Below are 21,381 nucleotides of genomic sequence, written 5' to 3' on the forward strand. Positions count from 1 at the left end.
GGGCCTGACTTATGCCTGTAGAAGTGAGAATCAGGAATAACTCCAGGGGAGTCGATAGATATAGGCTAGTGTAAAGCTGTTGTAAGTTTGTGAATCGGGCACCAAGGGTGAAATTCATCTGTCAGTGGAAGGATGGCCCAATGACTACACAACACTTACAGCCAGGGGTTAATTTGATGCTGTGTATCAAATAGTGCTAGGCAAAGTAGTTCTTCTCTCTTTCCATTTCTTTTCTCTTCCTTCAAACCTTGGCTTCAATGGGACTACTTACAGGAATAAGGACTATTCAGGTGGGTAGGTAAGGATTAGTCCTTATCTGATATAGCATCTTTTGTATTAATGGAATCCCAATGGCTTTACAGGGCTGCATACTTTGTATTGTTGCTTTTTGAAAAGCTGTAATAAAATGCTTTTTAGTTAAACTCTCGCATGCTAAATTTTAGCTCACAGTAGTGTTAAGGCTGAGCGTAACCTCTTTAAATGCAAGGTTCAAACAGAAATTCTGGTATCACTTTAGCAATATTATGAAATGCCGTTTTGCTTGTTAATGCAGCCATAATAACCCCGTCTGCTTGTAGTGCTTGTAGTTTTCAAAAGCTAGAATATGCTAGTCAAAAAAATAAGCACTGTACTGGGACAGACATATCGACTTGAAGTTTTGAATCCTGTTCTAATGCCCTACTGTGATATTGAGTTGGGGGAGCTGTACAGAATGCTGACAGAGAATGTTTTTAAAATCCTGGTGCATCAGATAAATCAATTTTCTCAGCAGTATAACAACATTTCTCTCCCACTTCGATGTGGGCCAAATGGAATTGCTGAGTCGTGATCTTGGTTCAAGGTTAGGTATGTGGCTTGGGCCTAGCCTGGTTCACCATATCAGATTTAAAAGAAAAACAACAACTATATCTTGACTTTAAAAATATTAATTAATAAAACTGTGTCCCTGCCAGAAAATGTTATACAAATTTTCCATTTCTAGCCACTTTAGAAATATATTAGCTACAGAAATGATTCCAGCTGCTTTAGTTCACAACAATGTTCCCTCTGTGAGTTTAGATTGTTAGTGAGCAGGGAAGCTTAGGAGTCTGTAGTGAGACTGCAGAGAATGAAAGAGGCTCTTGCAGGGAGAAACTGAGACTAGAGGAATTGCTCCAGCTAGGAATGGCTGGGAGTAGCCTGCTAAGGCAGCAAGGACTCTGATCAGACATGGGGCATTTGGGCTGTACCCAGTTGAAGGCTGGAGTGAAGACTTTGATATTTAGGTTCGAACTTTAACTTAATAAATTAGAACCTTAGGAGAGCTATTGTGAGTGGACTGGAAAAACCTTGTGTGGCATGAGGCTTCAAGAAGGGAAACAGATGTGAGGGGCTGTATGCAGAGCTCTTCTGATGCCCCTAGAGAGGTGTTTCCCAAACTTGGGATGCCACTTGTTTAGGGAAAGCCCCTGGCGGGTCGAGCCAGTTTGTGTACCTGCTGCGTCTGTAGGTCCGGCTGATCGTGGCTCCCACTGGCCGCAGTTCGTTGCTCCAGGCCAATGGGAGCTGCTGGAAGTGGCGTGGGCTGAGGGAACCGTGGGGCAGCACTGACCTAGTCTTGAGGAATATGGGAACTTCATTTTCTTGGAAGGGTATTTCCCTGACACTGCTAGCCACAAGAAGGCCATACTGTGTATTCACATACATTTGGACCTCTATAGGCAAGGTGCTCTTCCTTTCCCCTTTCTGTTTTTTGCAGTTACTGTAGCACCTCTTGGCTCAGATGGTCTAGTCTCACATGAACATTAGATTTTAATTAATCCTGCTGTACAATTTTTGCCTCATGTGGATGATGTCACACTCCTGTTATCTACCCCTTAATAACTGATTATAGCCTAATTGAATGTACTAGAGGAAAAAAGGCAGGATGTCAGGATATAAAGTTCATTAAAGAAAATCAATTTGCAAGCCTTTAAATTGCATTAAGGACTACTCTTTAAATTGGCTAATGTATTTTTTTCTTGTTTGGGAAGGTAAATAGCCACAGTGTAGAAAAATATATGCAATATGAAATGGTAAAATTAGTGGGTAAATTAAATTTTAAATGACTTAAGACTGGTTTACAGTTCCATTGTCTCTTATAGGCTACCTAATGTACTCAAAATAATACCTTGCCTAGTGTTCTGTATTTTCTATTTTTTTCTCACTTTTTGTGATAGGTTGGACCAAGACACATCCTAGTTTATTAGAGAAGCGAGTAGCTAAGGCTTAACATATTCCAGTTGTGTGTATCTTTGTTTCTAAGCAAGCTTGGCTGTCCCTAACATGCTGAGTGCCAAGCTAAAGGTTCTAATCATTCAATCCCAGTTCTCAAGCAGCTTCTGCTTATATTCATATTCTGAAAACCAAGTTGTCACCTGTCAGCATTTGCCATTAGAGTATCCTGTGCAGAATATTTAATAAAAGAAGCCACTGAGATGCAGTTTGCTCAGATGTTACTAAACGCTTAGAGATAATCTAGGGAAGACTTAACTTTATGAATGTGGTATATGTAGCATGAAATTGTGTCTTTGTGTCATGCTTATGGAGAGAGCTGCAACTTGGTCCCCTTTCTGTGTATACCAAGCACTGGTCATCATGAACGTCAGCCTGAGTTTTGGGGCACCTGCTTGATCCTCCCTTTGGGAACCTGTGACCAGTGATATTGACCAACAGACTTAGAACAAATCATTTTTATTTAGCAGTTAGACTAAAGCATTAAAGAGAAGTGGATTTTAAAAGCACAAACAGACTGACTACACATTTAGTCTCATCTAGTCTTACATTTTAAGCTAAGCTATGTAGTCTTTCATCTTAAGTTACAGGAACAAAATTGACTCAACTCATTCTGTCAGGGCTTGTCTACATTACCCACTGGATCGACAGGCAGTCATAGATCCACCGAGGAGTTGATTTAGCACATCTACTATAGACATGATAAATCGACCACCAGAAATTCTCCTATCGACTCCAGGACTCCGATACATAGCTGAAGTTGCATAACTTAGATTGATTTCCCTCCAGTGTAGACTGGACCTTAGACTGCCAAGATTCTCCTGTGCATCTATGGCTTTCCCAGTCTTGAGCTCCCGCTGACTGGTTCAAGAAAGCTCACTCTTCCCTGTGAGGATCTGAGTCAGACCACCACATTGTTCAATGGTTTCTGTGTTTATATGCCCATGCATGAGGTCAGTTCCTCTTTTAGTTGTGGTTAGTAGGAAAGGCAAAGGAGTATGGATTGAGAATAGTGACTTATCTTTGTTCTAGTTTTTATTTAAGATTAGTCATTGTGTTTCTTTGAGAGTGGTTAGAGTGATTTTTTTTTTTAAATATGTGGAGATCTCCTAAATGTCAGTTTGAGTATGATGGCACCCATTATAAACTGAGTGCTTCGCTTTGATCTCTAGTGGAGTGGAGATTGACAGTAATTTTCAAATGCACAACGTAACCTCAGCAGAAAAACAAATGTGTAATTAACATAATAGAAAACAGCTTCTGTTGTGATCATTTCAATACTAAAAATGAGGAATGTACTCTGAGAATTAAGTTAAAGACTTGATCCAAATTAGGAAAAGGGCATTGCCAATTCTAGCTATACGGGGCTCAGGTTGATGAGGAACCCCATACTAGTGGCAGTGCTATTTTATTTTGATTTTGCACTCAATCACTCTAACATCATGTAATAAAATATCACCATAATTTTAGTAGGTACCCTAGTTATGGGGAAAAAGTGTACAAATTCTTACATAAGAAGCAAAAAAACACAATAAAATCAACTCTGATGTTCTTGAAATGGTACAAGGATGCAGATTTTGGTATCAACTATATTTTGTTTTACTTCTTTCACCCCTTCATTCTACTTTTTAAAGAAATGTGTCTTCATTCACCAGTTGTATCTGTTTTTCTAACAGAAAAACGAGAGATCAGAGGTATTAAGAGTGCACAATTATCAGTTTTGTTTGCTTGAAATGCAACTATTAAAACTTATCTTGTGAAATTTCATCTGAGGCTTATACACTGAAAATCTTTTTTGGCCTGTTTTCTTGTAAGTCCATCTATGTTTGCAAATGATCTTAATTTTGCATGGTATTTCACAATTTTTCAGAGTCTATCCTGGTTCAAGTAAGTCTAAATTAATTGAAAATGCTTCAATTAAATCTTTTTTTTTTAATTGAGGGCTTTTTGTGAAGTTTTCTACTAAATTAAAACATTGGAACACAATGTGAAAACTCCTATTTTGAATGTATTCAGTTTTGTTATACAGATGCTCCCTGACATACTCAAGCATTCCGTTCAAGAATGCCTTTCATAACTTGAATTTTGCGTAAGTTGGAAATGTATACCCAATCATTACGTTCAACATGCCCCCCCCCAAAAAAAAACAACAACCACCCTCCCCCACCTACTATTTCTAGCTTACGGAACTTTTTCCATAAGTGAGGATTTGCATAAGTCGGGTTTGCATAACCCGGGGGTTGTTTATGTTTAGCATAGCCTATTCAGGAGTAGGAGTGCTTTTCATCCATAGGGAAAAACCCCCTCTATATTCCCACTTGATATTAACCAAAGACATTATGGTCTAGTGAATAAGATGCCTACTTTGTACGTCAAAGGTATTGAGCTAAATCCATCCCTCGGACAACTCCAATTAAGTCATTCAAGCCCTTTAATCTGAAGGCAAAGCTAATTTGAGACCTCCTCTGCTTCCCCTTTGTTGAAACTTCCAGACTCCTTATGCCCTCTGTAGCCATTTACTTTATTTTATCATTTATTTATTGTGTCATGTTATGATTAACGAACATGTCATACATAATCATTGTATGCTAAATAGATTTAAATTGTAGGATTATAGAAGTATTAGACTGATAAATAGTTAGAAGAGATAGGTATCTAAGCAGGGCTGAAATGCAAGGCCCACAGGCCTCAGCCTGTAAGATGTTAGCTAGCCATGCTAGGCCATAGGCTTAAGAAATCATTGACATAAGTAAGTGACCAAAGAATGACCTATGCCACGAGATTCCAGGAAAAGATGTATCAATGGGTGGTACTGCAAAAAAATTAACTGTAAGAGTAATTTTGGACTACAAGATACCCAGTCACATTGGTCACATTTTCTAAAATGTGGCCTAACTGCAGAGTGCACTATGTGTGTCAATACTAATAAGAATCAAAGAAACTCTGAACAACCTATGAAAAATGGGTTACCTGAAAATTCCTGGAGGACATAATGTAAATAAGAAAAAAGAGAGTGGACACCTTCATGCACATGCACAGAGTGCTAGATGTAGTCAGCATCACAAGATAAAAGAGGGCTCCCAGATTAGATAAAATGAGTTCCCTATGGAAAAACGCCAGCAGGAACCATCCCTCTACCAATGATCAGTTGTCAAGGCATCCATCAGACAGTACGAATATAATTAAGGATGTGCATATAGCTATATTTGTAACTTGTGTATAATCTTTATAGTATTTCTATATGCTTGGGTAATCATCATTTTAACTGAATATATGTGTGGTCACCACCTTGGGTCTTTGTGTTCCTAAAGACTCTAACTCTAAAATAAGTAGCAGAGGTGACTTTCATTCTATTCATCTTGAAACTGTAGCCACCAGATCCGAACCCACAGTGGTGTAATATCACATTATTAAATCACTTTTAAATAAATAAAAGGCTACATCTCCAATTAAATTTTCCCCATTGGCTGCTTCCATTCCTCCTCAGACCTTGGTGGGATGAGACCAAGATCCTCCTGCTGAAAGTCCTGGAAAGTTTGAGAATGTAAGAAAGGGTATGTTAAGAACTGGTATATTCAGCTGCACAGAGGAAGCCATTTGCAGTACGTAAGTTTTCAGTCCTACAGAACCTAGTCACTAGACTACATATTCTTGCGTGCCATCTACTAGCACTTTATCTAATAACTATTTACTAATATATATAGACAGAGCACAATAAAAGGTCTGCATGTGTGTGTGAGAGAATCCAAATCTCCAGTTCTTCCTCCCAATTAAATCATAGACTCAAAGACTTTAATGGTCAGAAGGGACCATTATGATCATCTAATCTGACCTCCTGCACAACGCAGGCCACAGAATTTCACCCACCCACTCCTGTATCAAACCCTTAACCCAGGGGTAGGCAACCTATGGCACGCATGCCAAAGGTGGCACACGACATGATTTTCAGTGGCACTCTCACTGCCCGGTTCCTGGCCACAGATCCTGGGGGCTCCGCTACTGGCCTGGGGTACCAGCTGTTGGCCCCCTGCTAGATGGGGTTCCATCTGCCAGCCCCGCTCATCCTGCTGCCGGCCCCCAGGTCCCGGCCATTGGTCCAGGGGGCTCTGCTGCTGGCCTGGGGTCCCAGCTGCCGGCCTGGGCCTCTGCAGCCACCCCTAGCTGTGGCTCACTGGCCCCAGCCTGGGGCAGTGAGGGGTGCAGACAGGGGTGCAGCTCAGCACCCCCACCTTACAAATTGTTCCAGATCCACTGTGCTGGGATATTTTTAAGTCTCGATTTGCTGTTTATATCACTATCCTGCCACATAGAACAGCGCACTGTGTTTGACGTTGAGATTAGAATATACATGCAAGAACAGGAATCAGAATTTTCTGACAGATTTCAAGATTTCAGGATTTCCAGCCATTTGGCCCAATGCTTTTTTTTTCTAATTAAACATAAAAGTTCAAAAAAAGCGACTTAGATTTCTCTGTATTTCAGTGGATCGGTGTTGAAGATTTTGAAATGCAGCTCATTCAGTTAAAAAGCTCAGAATTGTGGGCATCAAAGTTTGGAGATCTGCAGAGTGCACCTGAAACTACCAAGAGAGATAATGGGGCCTCTGTTTTGACCTGCTGGATGTCTGTGCCAGTGAAATTTAACTGTTTGAAGAAAATAGTGTTTGCAGTGCTTTCAGGATTTGGATCCACATACCTGTGTGAACAGGTATTTTCATACATGAAATCTGTCCTCTGTCCCTCTTGAAGCTAGTTAACAACTGATCACTCAGAAGCCTCTGTGCAGCTTAAAGTATCCAAATACGTGCCAGACATTGGAAAATTCAGCAAGGAAAAACAAGGGTAAGGATCACACTAAACTGATAAGATCTGCATTTTAATTTAATTTTAAATGAAGCTACTTAAACATTTTAAAAACCTTATTTACTTTACATACAACAATAGTTTAGTTATATATTATAGACTTACAGAAAGAGACCTTCTAAAAACATTAAAATGCATTACTGGCACGTGAAGCCTTAAATTAGAGTAAATAAATGAAGACTTGGCACATCACTTCTGAAAGGTTGCCAACCTATGCCCTAACCTATGTCTGAGCTATTGAAGTCCTCAAATCGTGGTTTAAAGACTTCAAAGTGCAGAGAATCCTCTAGTAAGTGACTCTTGCTCCACGCTGCAGAGGAAGGTGGAAAAAAAACCCAGGGCCTCTGACAATCTGCCCTGGAGGAATATATGCATGTGGGGTATGTAGGTATAAAGCTTTTATTTCCAGATCTCTCACTTTCCTGGTCCCATGGCCCCCGTGAGTCACTCTTCATGAGATTTCAAGGAGACTGGGTTGCAAGATTTAATAAATATTTCCATCTTTTCCTTTGCTAAGTTTCTGCCTTAGTAACAAAACCTTTTAGATAGTTTTCAGTAATGCATTTTTATATAACTCACTTGTAGTCTTCATGTTTTCTTTATTATGTTTGTCTTTGTAGAGAGTATAAAAAAAACCTACATCTATAAACCTCATGGACTGTATATTTAAAGGCATTCACTCTTTGTACAGCTCCTGAGAGCAAGTTCAGCCATTGTTTTGGATGTGTTAGTCTTCATTAACTGGAGCAAATTTGAGAATGTTCCCATCACAGCCCCAGCATTGAAGGTGCTTTTTCTGTTAAGATCTAGAAAAGTCCAGGGCAATGAACCACTATGGTGCTAACCTGGCAAGAAAGGTTCCAGATACAGTGTGGGAGTGACTGAGGAATGGGGAGGGGGGGAAGGATTAGAGGTTAGAGCTAATACATCTGGCAACTTTGTGAGAGAAGCACAAAAGTCTAGAAGCTGTGTAAAGGGATTGTTCTGTGCAACTAGTCTACACTAGGAATTTACATTGACATAGCAACATCTCTTGGGTGTGAAAAATCCACACCCCTGAGAGATGTGGCTATCCTGACCTAACCCCCGGAATAGACAGTTGACAGAAGAATTCTTCTGACAACCTAGTTATCACCTCCTGGGGAGCTGGAATACCTATGCCAATGGAAGAATCCTTCCTGTCAGCATAGGTAGTAACTACACTGTAGCGCAGGGCTGATTTTCTGTGGCCATCTCACTGCCCTGGCCACCAGTCCAGGGGGCTCTGCATTTTAATTTAATTTTAAATTAAGCTTCTTAAACATTTTAAAAGCCTTATTTACTTTACATACAACACTAGTTTAGTTATATATTGTAGACTTATAGAAAGAGACCTTCTAAAAACATTAAAATGTATTACTGGCACACGAAACATTGAATTAGAATGAATAGGTTCAGAAAAGGGCAACTAAAATGATTAGGGGTTTGGAGAGGGTCCCATATGAGGAAAGATTAGAGTCTAGGACTCTTCAGCTTGGAAAAGAGGAGACTAAGGGGGGATATGATAGAGGTATATAAAATCATGAGTGATGTGGAGAAAGTGGATAAGGAAAAGTTATTTACTTATTCCCATAATACAAGAACTAGGGGTCACCAAATGAAAGTAATAGGCGGCAGGTTTAAAACAAATAAAAGGAAATTCTTCACGCAGCGTACAGTCAACTTGTGGAACTCCTTACCTGAGGAGGTTGTGAAGGCTAGGACTATAACAGCGTTTAAAAGAGAACTGGATAAATTCATGGTGGTTAAGTCCTTAAATGGCTATTAGCCAGGATGGGTAGGGAATGGTGTCGAAAGTTTGCTGATCCCTGTCGTAGCGTTTTAAGAGTAGACAAGTCCCAAGTCTATTCAGGTTAACTGGGTTACCCACTCATGATCACTCTTCCACAAGAAGGATGCCGCCTGTTTCCGCCCCCCCCCACTTTTTCTTCCACCCTCCCCTCTATCTGGCTGAGACCTCACAACTGCCATTAACTTAAACTATAGGTGTTCAGAACCTTTGAAATTCAGACCACTTGAAAATTAAGATGTTAGGTGTGCCATTGTTAGACATATACACTTATTATAGGAAGTGTCGTCAGTGACTCCACAGTTAAGGTTGTGTTGCGATTTGGATTAAAATCCTCTTATTACATTTGAGGATGAAATTCATCCACTGAAATTCAGAGGACAGTTACATTTTCCATAATATTATTTGGACAACTAGATTAAGAGTGAACAACCCTCCTGCATGTCTGCATGGCATTTTTAAAAAGTGTCCATGTTAAATGGTACAGATATTCTCTTTCCCCATTAATGCAGGGTAAAATAGAAGAAAAACTACAAGTTGAAAAATATGTAGATGTGACACATTTTCCCTATAAGTTATATGGACAACAAATGTATTCATTCAACAGTTTCAATTATTGCTCAATATTCATTAGGAAGGTTTCACCCGACATATGACCTTTGAGCAAACACCAAACCCAGTGAAGTCAATGGGAGTTAATCCATTGATTATGATTAGCTTTGGATAAGGCATTTACATAACAAGAATCTTTAGTTAGGGAATAGGTCTGAAGCCTTTATTGAGAAAGGACTTCCACTGCCTTCAAAGGAAGTTATGCACAAATCAGGTCTGCATGACAGTGAGTTGTTTAATTCTGTTACTAGCATCTAATATGTCTATCTGTTAGCAGAGATTTTATGCAGTGAACAGGATGACATGGTTATATTTGGGCTATAGTTTATGTAGTAACAATAAGGGAAACATAGGGGAAACTGACATAAAATACAGTCTATTAGGTTAAAACTATACCATAGTAAATCTGTCACAAGTATAGCAGGAGCATAAAGGCACTTGGCTGTTACTGATAAAATATGTTCAATTATAGTTTAGTATTAACAGTAGCTTTGCCAGAGCTATAGTTCTCCCGTAGTTTTATGATGAAACCTATGGCTTTAGGGGACTCTTTCTTCCATTGGGACACATGATCTCCTCAGTCCACAGCAGATCTCCGATAGCAGCATGCAGTTGAAGGAGAATGTGTATTTATAGGATTGCTATAGGGCAGTAGTCTCAGTTAAATTTCATTTTATATGTCTGACATCTTATTTACAAGACAAAGAACATCATAGTAAACTTCTAGGCCCTGTCCATACTTCATCTGAAATCCAGCTGAAACTGGATAATAGTCAGGCAGGTGGTGAGTTCTGATCACTGCTTCTGATTGGCTGAAAATTGCTAACAGCCTATTCTTTTTGTTATTCTGGCTCCCTTGCCTGCAACCCAAACTTGTTTGTCTCACCCACCTGATGTGTCATCTTTTAGACTGTTAGGGGCAGATTTTTAAAGGTGTTTAGGTAATCAACTCCCAGGGAGTTAAGTACCCAAATATCTTTTAAAATCTGGTCCTCGCTCTTTCTGGAAGGGAATGTTTTTTTTTCTATATTTGTAAAGTGCCTAGCAAAAAGGACCCCTGATCTGATTAGTCTCTCTATGAAGTATTTTAATGTACATGTTTAATAATTACTTTTTAAAAAATAGCTGTAGCTGGTGCAGTTGAGGAGCGTTGAGGGGGAAAAAGTTAAATAGGACCATTAAACAGGTCGAAAGGTTATCAGTAGTTCTGAGCACTGGAAGTAGGTAGTAAAGAGCTGAGAAAAAGAGATAAAAAGACCCTTTTTGATGGGAGGTGAAGGGTGGAAACAAAGGGAAGAGGGTTCTTGGGCCTGGAGAGAGAGAGAGAGAGTGTTTCTTGGAGATTTGGGTTCAGATACAACTTGCACTTTCAAGCAAACTTGCATGAGCTGGGAATGCAGAGTTCGCTAGCTAGTCAATTCTATGTTAAGGGACAAAGGAAGGATGTTTTTATAATGATTAAAATCCTATTATATCATCAGATCCTCTATGAGCTGTACATTTAAACAAATTTTATCATTCAATTGCTTCTAAGCTTTAATAATCACCCATGGCTAATTGAGGAAGGGCATGTACATTAATAGCAGTTCTTCCTCATGGTAGCTTAGGAACACTGAAGGTGTTTTCCTGTGACCCTTGCACATTTTTCTAGATGTCAGCAAACAACTGTTCTGAAGTTATTGATCAGTCAAATGAAAATATTAGATCTCAGTTAAAGTGACCATATTTGACAGTCACCTCAGCATTAGGTTCACCAGCAACGGGATCATTTCAGATAACTGACTGAATTTTGCTAGGCATTGTGCAGTCTAGCATGTCTGAATGTAATAATCAATTAATAGATGCACTCTAAAGAAAATTATTCATTATATGAGATTTCATGAAGATTTACTTTATCAGCAGCAAGCAGTGCATGAATTTTTTGACATAGCTCCCAGACCAGATATGAAATCAAACTATTGACTGCACACATGTTGCTATTTGAGCACCACCAGAAAATGATTTCTTCTTTATTAATAGAAAGGTTTCCATTCATTTAATATGCAGGTTATTTATTATGCTAAGTACAGTATAATTGATGTAATTGCAGTGTTTCCAGGATAATGTCATGTTTAATTCATCTGTAAACAGTCTGGTATATTTCATTTATTTCAGACAAGAAAAACTAAAGCTGGATGTAATCTGGCTTTAAATAAATTTACCATTCTTAATTATCATTTTAAAATGCTATTTGAAAACACAATGTCCTAGTGGATATTTGCATACCTCATTGAAAGACACTACATAACTTGGTATGATTTTCAGTCTTTGTTCAACAAAAGCCCTGGAGTAGAATAATAGCAGAGTAACAGGTCAAGATTCAAATTCATTCGTAGTTATGTATAGGACACCTGCTGATACCAGGTCTGAGCCAAATCAGTGATTTAGAACCTGATCAAAAGTCCATTGATGCCAGTGAAAGAGTCACATTGTCTCCAGTATGTCTGGAGTCACTTCTTAAGACTCTTCATTTTATTAATACGATACTTGACTAAAATGTAAAGAGAGAAACAATAGTATAATTATTGTAATTGATTATATATACACTGTGACAGGTTAAGGCCAGATGACTACAGGACAGTTCAGGAAGGAAGTATATTAGCCTCAGGATAAGCAGGTTCCTCTTCCTCTGGTAACTGAGTAGGGGTTACTCAATATTAATTAGTACACCTGGAGCCAATTAAGATCCTGCCAGAATGGGTTAAAAGTCTCCCCCCACGCCAGTCAGTGTGGGTGATGGGCATTGTGGAGTGGAGGCAAGCTGAGCTGACAAGGACCAGGGGAGAATCCCACAGGTATAGAGATTGGGGGGAAAAAACCCTACCCTAAACAGGAGCTAAAGACCCTTCCAGGTCCAAAGGAAAGGACCCTGCCAGAGGAGAGAGACTGAGCTGTGTGTTTGGTGTGTTGCTGCCATGCTTGGAAGGGCTACCAGAGACTAGGGGCTCTCCGTCCCCTGGCAGGAGGGTTGGGAGGAACCCTGCCCAAGCAAAGTGGGGACAATAAGCCAAAGAGTGTGAGGAAGTAACATAGGGAAGCTAACAGCTTTCTTGGGAACTGACAGTGTGAGGCTTCTACTTGTAGGGACCTGGAGTAGAGGGTGGGATCTGCCCCTCACTCCCTTTTCCTCTCACTGGATATCCACTGAGGAGGCCAAAAGCCCCAGTGAAGCAGTGAGGACCTAGCAGCCCCCAAAAAAGGAAGGCTGCTTGGAGATAGAATTTCCCCATCCACTATGAACAGAGAGGGGAAATTCTGAGACAGCACGCTATCCTGGCCCATCACTAGAAGGAAAAGCGGGACCCACCGAGGTGGAGAAGAAGCCCTGTTACAACACTTTGAAACAATGATCAGCCACTCTAGTTCCAACCTTCAATTTTTTCCAAGGGTACCTTAAAATGAAAGCTACTTAATCATTATATCATTCATTGCTAGTCTCATCTATTCACACAGCAGTGATGTTGACACAGGTAGTAGTATTTTGGCCATTAACACAACAACATGACATTTGAAATAGGAAGCATGAGTGACATTTTTTGATTGTTGTTGCTCCCAAAGAAAATTATTCCAGCTAATATACAATGGCACAATTAGAATGCTTTATCATAGCATTTTCTACTTTCTAGGCTAACAATGCACCACAGTGTATTAAAAAGATGATTAGATGGAGATTCACTGAGGTTATCAACCTGTGATCTGTGGGCCTTGGGCTATTTGGTGGTGGCTTGCAGACAGTAGGTCCTACTGTCTTTCCTCTGTTTCCAGCTGTTAAATTGCATTAGGGCTCTGATTTGAAAAGGCTCTTAGGCACATGCTTAACTTTAAGAACATGAGTAGACACATTGAAATCCATGGGACTAGTTACATGCTTAAAATTAGGCTCCTGCTTAAATTTCTTGGTAAACTAGGGCCTAAAAGAAGCTATGACGTCTTTCCTAATATTATTTTTCCATGTATGCAATTGCATATCTGCCTCAGAGGTGTTTGTGTGATTGCAGATAAGAAGGGAATATGTGCGTTCCATTATGAATGTGAGTGGAGGTGAGTCATGAAAAAAAAATCTCTTGAATAAAAAAGGAGACTAACATTGTTAACTTCCACGAGGAAAACCCCATAGGTGGGGTAAATGATACTATGTGGGGAGCAGACAACTGTCTAGCACAGTGGGGACCAAGTATGTTAGCAACAAGGAAAAAGATCAGGGAAAGTGTGGGAGTCCTGCACTTAGGAAGAAAGAATCCCATGCACTGCTACAGGCTGGGGACCGAATGACTAAGCAGCGGTTCTGCAGAAAAGGAGTTGGGGATTACAGTGGATGAGAAGCAGGATGTGGACTAATTGGAGACAGTCCAGCGGAGGGCAATGATAATGATTAGTGGGCTGGCGCACATGACTTGCGAGGAGAGGCTGAGGGAACTGGGCTTGTTTAGTCTGCAGAAGAGAAGAATGAAGGGGGATTGGATAGCAGCCTTCAACTACCTGAAGGGGGCTTCCAAAGAGGATGGAGCTAGGCTGTTCTCCATGGTGGCAGATGACAGAATAAGAAGCAATGGTCTCAAGTTGTAGTGGTGGAGGTCTAGGTTGGGTATTAGGAAACACTATTTCCCTAGGAGGATGGTGAAGCACTGGAATGGGATACCTGGGAAGGTGGTGGAATCTCCCTTCTTAGAGGTTTTTAAGGCCTGGCTTGACAAAGCCCTGGCTGGGATGATTTAGTTGGTGTTGGTCCTGGTTTGAGCAGGGGGTTGAACTAGATGACCTCCTGAGGTCTCTTCCAATCCTAATCTTCTATGATTCTACGACTGGGGCTCCTAGATGCTCCTGTAGTACTATCATGAATATACTATGGGCCTATCATATTAGCAAGGAGGAATGGTTTCTAGAAGATAATATATTAAAAAAAATATTTGCTAGTTGAGAGTCTTATCATCCAATCACTAATACTATACATTGCTTGGACTGTCAGAAAGCTAGACAAGCAAGATGTAAAGCTGAAACAGAACAATAACTAGAAATGTAGGAATTGAAGTTGAAACCATTTCTTTGCTAGATTTGGGACTGTGATAGAAAATACACATACATTTTCTTATTGCTCAGCAGACTGGAGATCTATTGTCATTTAGACACCAAGAACTTTATGTGGTAGTCTCCAGATATTGCTATCATATTGCTGCTCATGGATGTTAGTGCCAGTGAAGTGATCTGATAAGTGAAATGTTACAACATGATGCATAATTCAAATCCATAAGAAAACCTGTAGCATACATAAATAAATTAATCTGTTAGGTTTACTACTATCTTAATGCCTTCTCTTTTGTTGTCATAGTTCAATCATAGGTACAAATATGATCTATTTCAGATTGAAAGATTTTTCTAAAAGCTATTTTCTGACAGATGCTATCTCAAGGTAATATCACTTTAGTGGAGTACATTTCTTTTTATTTGAAGGACAGTAGAAGCCTTCATTTAGAATAACTATTTGTCTGTCTTCTTTGATTTGTATATCACTAATTTCAGGACATATATTTCAGTTTAATTCCTCAAGGTCCAGAGTCAGAGCTTTCATACTTATTAATATTGTGTTGTTCACTATTTGTATTATATTTGTGGTTTAATGCCCAGAGTTGAGGCTTCATTGTTTTATGTGCTGTACAAAGCACATAGTAAGAAACAGCATCTGCCCTGAAAATCTAAATAGATAAGACAGACAAGGCTGGGAGAGAGGAAAGTATTATTCCCTACTGATCATATGGGGAATTGAGGCACTGGGAGGTTAAATCACTTTCCTAAGGTCACACACAAAGTTGGGGACCATGCTGGGAACTGAGACCACATTTCTTAAGTCCAGGGGCGGCTCCAGAACTCCAAGTGCGTGCTTGGGGCGGCAAGCCACCGGGGGCCCTCTGCCGGCGCCGCGAGCCTGCCTGCCGTGCTTGGGGTGGCAAAATTTCTAGAGCCGCCCCTGCTTAAGTCTCAGACCTTAGCCACAAGACTATTCTTCCTCTACATGTAGGTTTATGAAACATATCATATTGCTGCTTTGGCAGGCACTAGCTAAGTTCAAACTATAGTGTAACAACATTTGATTTATCAGACTCTGTACCCATGGCCGAAAAAACTGAATGAATTCAAAAGCCTCTAGGTTCTCCCCCCCACACACACACACACATTTTAACAACCCAAACATAATGCTGTGAACTCAGACTATATCTGAATACAGCCACAAATAAAGAGCAGGTTTATTTGTATTTTTGCTTCTGTTTGATTCATTTTTTTCTTCTAACCTTCCTACTCAGGGCCTTTATAGTATGTCAGCATTTCTTTTTTCTTGTTTAGGAATAGACTGCCTCATACGAATAAACAACACAAATCAGCCTTGCTCACATTCTATAGCTTTCTCATACAGTGCATTCTCATTTTCACACTCACTGCAGATGTGTACGAGAGACTCAACACAATATAAGGAACATTTCAAAATTTAAAAGCATGACAGCCAAAAAAGAGCAAATTGTGGTGAGGAGAGATGGGGAGAGCATACACAGAAGAAACTTAATAATAAATTTTTGCTGTTATCATTCAGACTATGCAGAGGGAGAAAAATCTCTGGTTCTTATCATACGGGCTGAACATGAAGATTATGGGATTTGCTGCATAGTGCTGATGTGGAGTACATGTATAGATCCTTTTCACATATACCATTAATAAATAGGGTCATTGCTCTGACATACCAGGATAGGAAAAAGCTTCTTTTAGAATCAGTTTGCTCTTATTCTGCTCTTTACACCTAATTCCTTCTTTATTAGGTAACAGTAGAACAGTGCTGATAAGGAGGTAAGCTACTTCAGGTACAGCTGCTTAGGTTAGTTCCTGTCAGCTAGACAAGTATGACTTTAAAAAAAAAAAAAAAAAAGGAAACCAAACCAAATCAGTCAGTCAAGATGTTTGGTGAATGATGATATGAAGCTCTCTCTGAATGGTGACAAAACACTTTGTACGAGTGAAGAGGAAAATGCTGTATTGATGCTGTGAGTTAAGAAGCGGAAATCGTTTTGTTAAGTAGTGCAATTTAGCTCAACTGAGAGAACGTCTGCCACAGGGATATGAGCTGAACTTGGCTGGTGTAAATCAGTATAGCTGATTGACTAACTGACTTCAGTGACCATGGATGGACCTCAGTGAAGTGCTGCTGCTTCACGGTGGTGGAAAAGGTGAAAGCAAGAGCTTGATTCTCTTTTGCCTTGTATATTGTGTAGCAATCTACCCACTCTGTATGTGAGTGCGAAATGCATGTAAAATGCTACCAGATCAGAATTCCTCAGTCTCTGATGATGGTGTGTAACACTCCTTTGGCTCATTTGTGAAGATCCACATTGCTAAAGAAGTGGAGAATCAGGCCCAGTGTGTTTAAGTCACGCGCCAGGACATGGATTAATACTTAGCATGGCCAGTTCAGTGTAATACTAAAGCACAATAAGAGTATGATTGTGTGGATGACCTGTTAATTCCAGATCCTCTTCTGTTCCTGTCTGGTAGCTCTCCAGAGGGAAGTTAAAGGGTCTGTGGAAATTATTAGGTGATCATGCCAGTGACATGGCTGTCAGTACCTTTCCCAATATGACAAGTATATGGCTACAAGAAGAGTGGGAGGAAAATAAAATGAATGAATGCTGGATATGTGGTTATGTTTTACTACACATTCACACCAAGCAAGAATAATGCCAAATGTACTTTATTATTAATAATTAAAGGTCAGCTGACAAATTAATTTTGATTCCTAGAAATATAGGAGCAAATATAATATATTGTAAATATAATGAAATATTAGTAACACAGCTAATACTTACTGTAAAGCAAGGAAATGCCATCAATTTTTCTGAGTCAGTATAAACAATTTTTAATGAAATGTAAAATTACAGGAAAATAGACTGTCCTTCTTACCATATCTGATGTAGGAAGTAACTAACTTAAAACAGAATTGGCATATTCAATAAAGACTCGTCCTGGTATTGATTGCTTAACTAAGAGTAATGCTTCAGTCTTGCAGATGGCAACATTTATTCATACTTAACTCACTGTACTGACAGCTCTGCAAAGGTATGCCAGAGTAAAGAATAAACTACCAGCCTCTATTCTCCACAGAGCATCAGGTCTCCCTCTGTATCAGTGTCCATGTGGGGAGAGAAAGGGAGAACAAAACAAACCTGAATTGTTTTTGTTTTCTTCTGAAATACACTTTTATATCAACTTCAGTTCTCTGCAAATAGCATCTATCATTGGTTCTGAGGTTGATGTATCAGCTAGTGATGGGATACAAAGAAACTATTGGTGTACATGCTGACAGGGAAACAGGATTCTGAATCCCAGCCATACAAGTCATGTAGAATTTGTGGTAATTCAAACTACTACTCATTAGTCCTTTACCAATAGGTTATTTTCAAAACAACCAAAAGGTATATCACCAGTATATAGGAGGTTGACCTGCTCCTCAAAAGGGGCAGTGCATACCAGAGAAGCCCCTCTAAAGCTAAAATCATCCTGTCTGTTTTTCACAATATATTTCATATTAATAAATGAATTCTAGAAAATTTCTGGAAGATTTCCATCTGCTTTAAGGCTATAGACTGCAAACACACAGTAGATCACTTTCTATCTCCTTGTTCTAGAACATAAAAAAAAATCTAAATCCTCTTGGCCCCACATCTCATAGGCAGCATATAATGTAACTGCAAAGTTTTCAGAATAATTTTTTATATAAGGTGTTCTTTCTATGTCTGTCAGGATTGAGTCAATATTTTCTAAAGGATTTCATTTGAAAGACTTTGGGAAAGAGAGGGGTTTTGCTTTGTGCAGTGAAATGTTGTATATGAACTTTTAACAAATCTTACTGTGTGTATGTGTGTGTAAGAGAGACTGAGTGTCCCCTGAAGAAATGCCTATTCCTCCGGGTACTAATCTCTGAGCTAAGCAGAGAATTATTATAATGGAGCACATAAACACAGCAAAAATGCGAGTCAAGGGTTCTTAGATGCAGTATAGTAAAAATGAACTGCTTAGAAGAATGTGCAGAGTTGCAATATAGTCCCTCCAAAGTGTGTGCGTGAGTATATAATATATATAATTATAAGATCTCTTCTCCCTCCACTGCATATTATATGACGCTGAGGGGAGTTATGGTCTATGTCATAGAAGAAGATAAGATCAATCTTTCAAATGACAATGGTGCAATTATTTAAATTAGAGGAGAGATACCTGCAGTCTGAGACCAGTATTATACACATAGAACAGCACCAGAGTGTTTGATAGTAAAGCAGGTGTACATTCTTTGCTAGAAAGTGCCAAAAATAATTATAGATCAACAAGCTAAGTTTCTAATGTTACAATGCCAAAGTTAAGAATTTTGGTTTTTTTAGGGCCACACTTCTACTTAGGTTGACTAGCACTTTGATTTCCATGGGATTACTCATAGTATAATGAGAATATTTATGGTGTTAAGATAAATGCATATGACCTTAAATATTTTGCTATTAAGAAGGTTAATTTTGTTTTGTTGTTGACAGAGATGGCTGAATTTGTATTGCCAGAACACTTAAAAAAAATCTAAAATATCATATTTACCCAAATGGATATTTTAGCAGAAAATTATAATTTTCTTGAAAACTTACCTTTTTTTTTTTTTTAGAAATTGAAATATGCTATTGTGAGGCAGAGAAAAGTCTAGAAAATGCAAAGGAAGCACACAGTGTGAGAGCACTTAATGCAGCCTTTCCTATGAACATTGTGATACTGCAGTGGGCGTACAGACTCCAGACTAGAACATAGTGCTGTACTTGGTAGCAGAGAGGCTGTATGCAGTGATAGTTGGTCACAGCACCAGCTTCCCTGCAAACTTAGAATGTACATTGTTTTGTGTCCTTACCTCTTTGTCTTTTCTGGGTTATGGCACAATGTGTGTTCTATCTGGACTAATGCTGAGCTGTGATGAACAAGGCTCATGGAGTGGATGGAACTGAATTGAAGAGTAGAGCTGTCAACTTGCTTTGCAGTGAAGCTGCTGAAAGAAACAGTTGCTCTTTTCATCAGGCTCTGCTTGAGTTCCCATCAACAGAAGAAATCTGTCAGAATCTAAAGGACATCCGTTAAAGAATGAACTCAAGGTATAAAAAGTTCCAGACTGTCCTGTGAAACATAGGTCATCTGTGCAGATAAACTTGCACGCCTGTGTAACTGGGCCATTGTTAGGTAGAAGCTAATGATTAGGACGATGATTTGGTAGATGCTGTCATTTGTCTGATCTATTTGAGCAACATAATATAATGAGCCTTTTGGAAGAATGTTCTCTTATCTACACTGATGGGTGGACATAGCAATGAGGCATACTTGAAACCTTTGATTAAATATCTGTAACATGATCATTTGGACTGTCTAGCATAGGGGCGTTTCTGATAGCTCTGTCAAAAGTCTAATATGCTAAGTTGTTTCTCAGACAGCTGTTAGCCCCATTAAAAACAAGATAGCATTCAGATTTGATTGAAAAGCATTCTCCATGTGAGTTGTATAATTGGATGTCAAATTGGCATCGCTGGTTTAGGCAGAGTAATTACATTCATGCTCATCATGACTTTGGAATGTAAACCCATTTGATACATGACTGGTAAATATAGTAAGTAAAAATTTCATGGGGCCCTAAATTCATCTCCATGTCAAGAAGAACCCACTCTAAAATCCCTGAAGCACATTAGGTGTGTTGAAAACATTCATCTGCCCTTATTCAGAAATCAGTTTCATTCCTTACATTCAATTTTCCATCTTTTTTTTTAGTATTCTGCCTCTTATAGGGATTAATTTTAATATAAATACATTATCCAAAGCATAATCAAAAAACAATTGAAAAATTAGATATATGTTCACGAGTTTGAAGCAAAGACTTTCAAAAAATAATCCTGTTCCTGGATCATTCCTCTCCAATCTCCTTTTGTTTCTATAATATAGGGCGTGTATGTGTGTACATAAACAATCCTTTTTTAAAAAAGGAAGGAAAATTTCCAAATTCACATATTTACAACTTAACCTGAAATCATTAAAAGAAATAGAAAAAGGACTTTCTTCTACCACACTCTAATATGGCAAAGTGCAAATTAACAAGAAAAACATAGTTCTCTCATTTCATCAGTGTGGGGTGGTAGCAATTTCCGAATTCACAATGAGTATTTTCCCTTCAGTTTGAAATGACTGTGACTGTCATTTTGACTAGCAAAAGTACCTATACCGGTGATAAAAACTGAGGCATTTTTATACCAAGTTGTCACCAGGAACTTCTATTCAACTCTCGCCTGTCAGTGTTGCTCATGTCAAGGTTTATCTCTTGCTTGGGAATGCAACTGAGATTTCTTCCTGCTGCCAGCTCTGTGTGCAAAGCTGTCCTTATTCAAGTAAAGGCCCCGGGTGAGTAAGGACTGCAAAATTTGGCTCTGAAGGAATTAGTAAGGATGGCTACATCTGCTCATAGAAATGAAGTTTTGATTTGCATGTTCCCTAGCATTCCATTGCTAATGTTATCACTTACTACCCACAGCCAAGGTCTGTGCCCCATTGTGCTGAGTGCTACACACACACATACACACTGAAAGAATGTGCCTAACCAGAAGAGTTTACAATCTAGATAGGCAAGAGTGAAAGAAAATGTTTGAGAATGGCACTAGTATCCCCATTTTACAGAAAAGAAACTGAACCCAGAGTTTGTGACTCACTCAAGGTCAGATTGAGAATCTATGGCTTCTAGAGAATGTT

This window comes from Gopherus flavomarginatus, chromosome 7 (genome assembly GCF_025201925.1).
Source record: "Gopherus flavomarginatus isolate rGopFla2 chromosome 7, rGopFla2.mat.asm, whole genome shotgun sequence".
NCBI classification, from domain to species: Eukaryota; Metazoa; Chordata; order Testudines; family Testudinidae; genus Gopherus; species Gopherus flavomarginatus.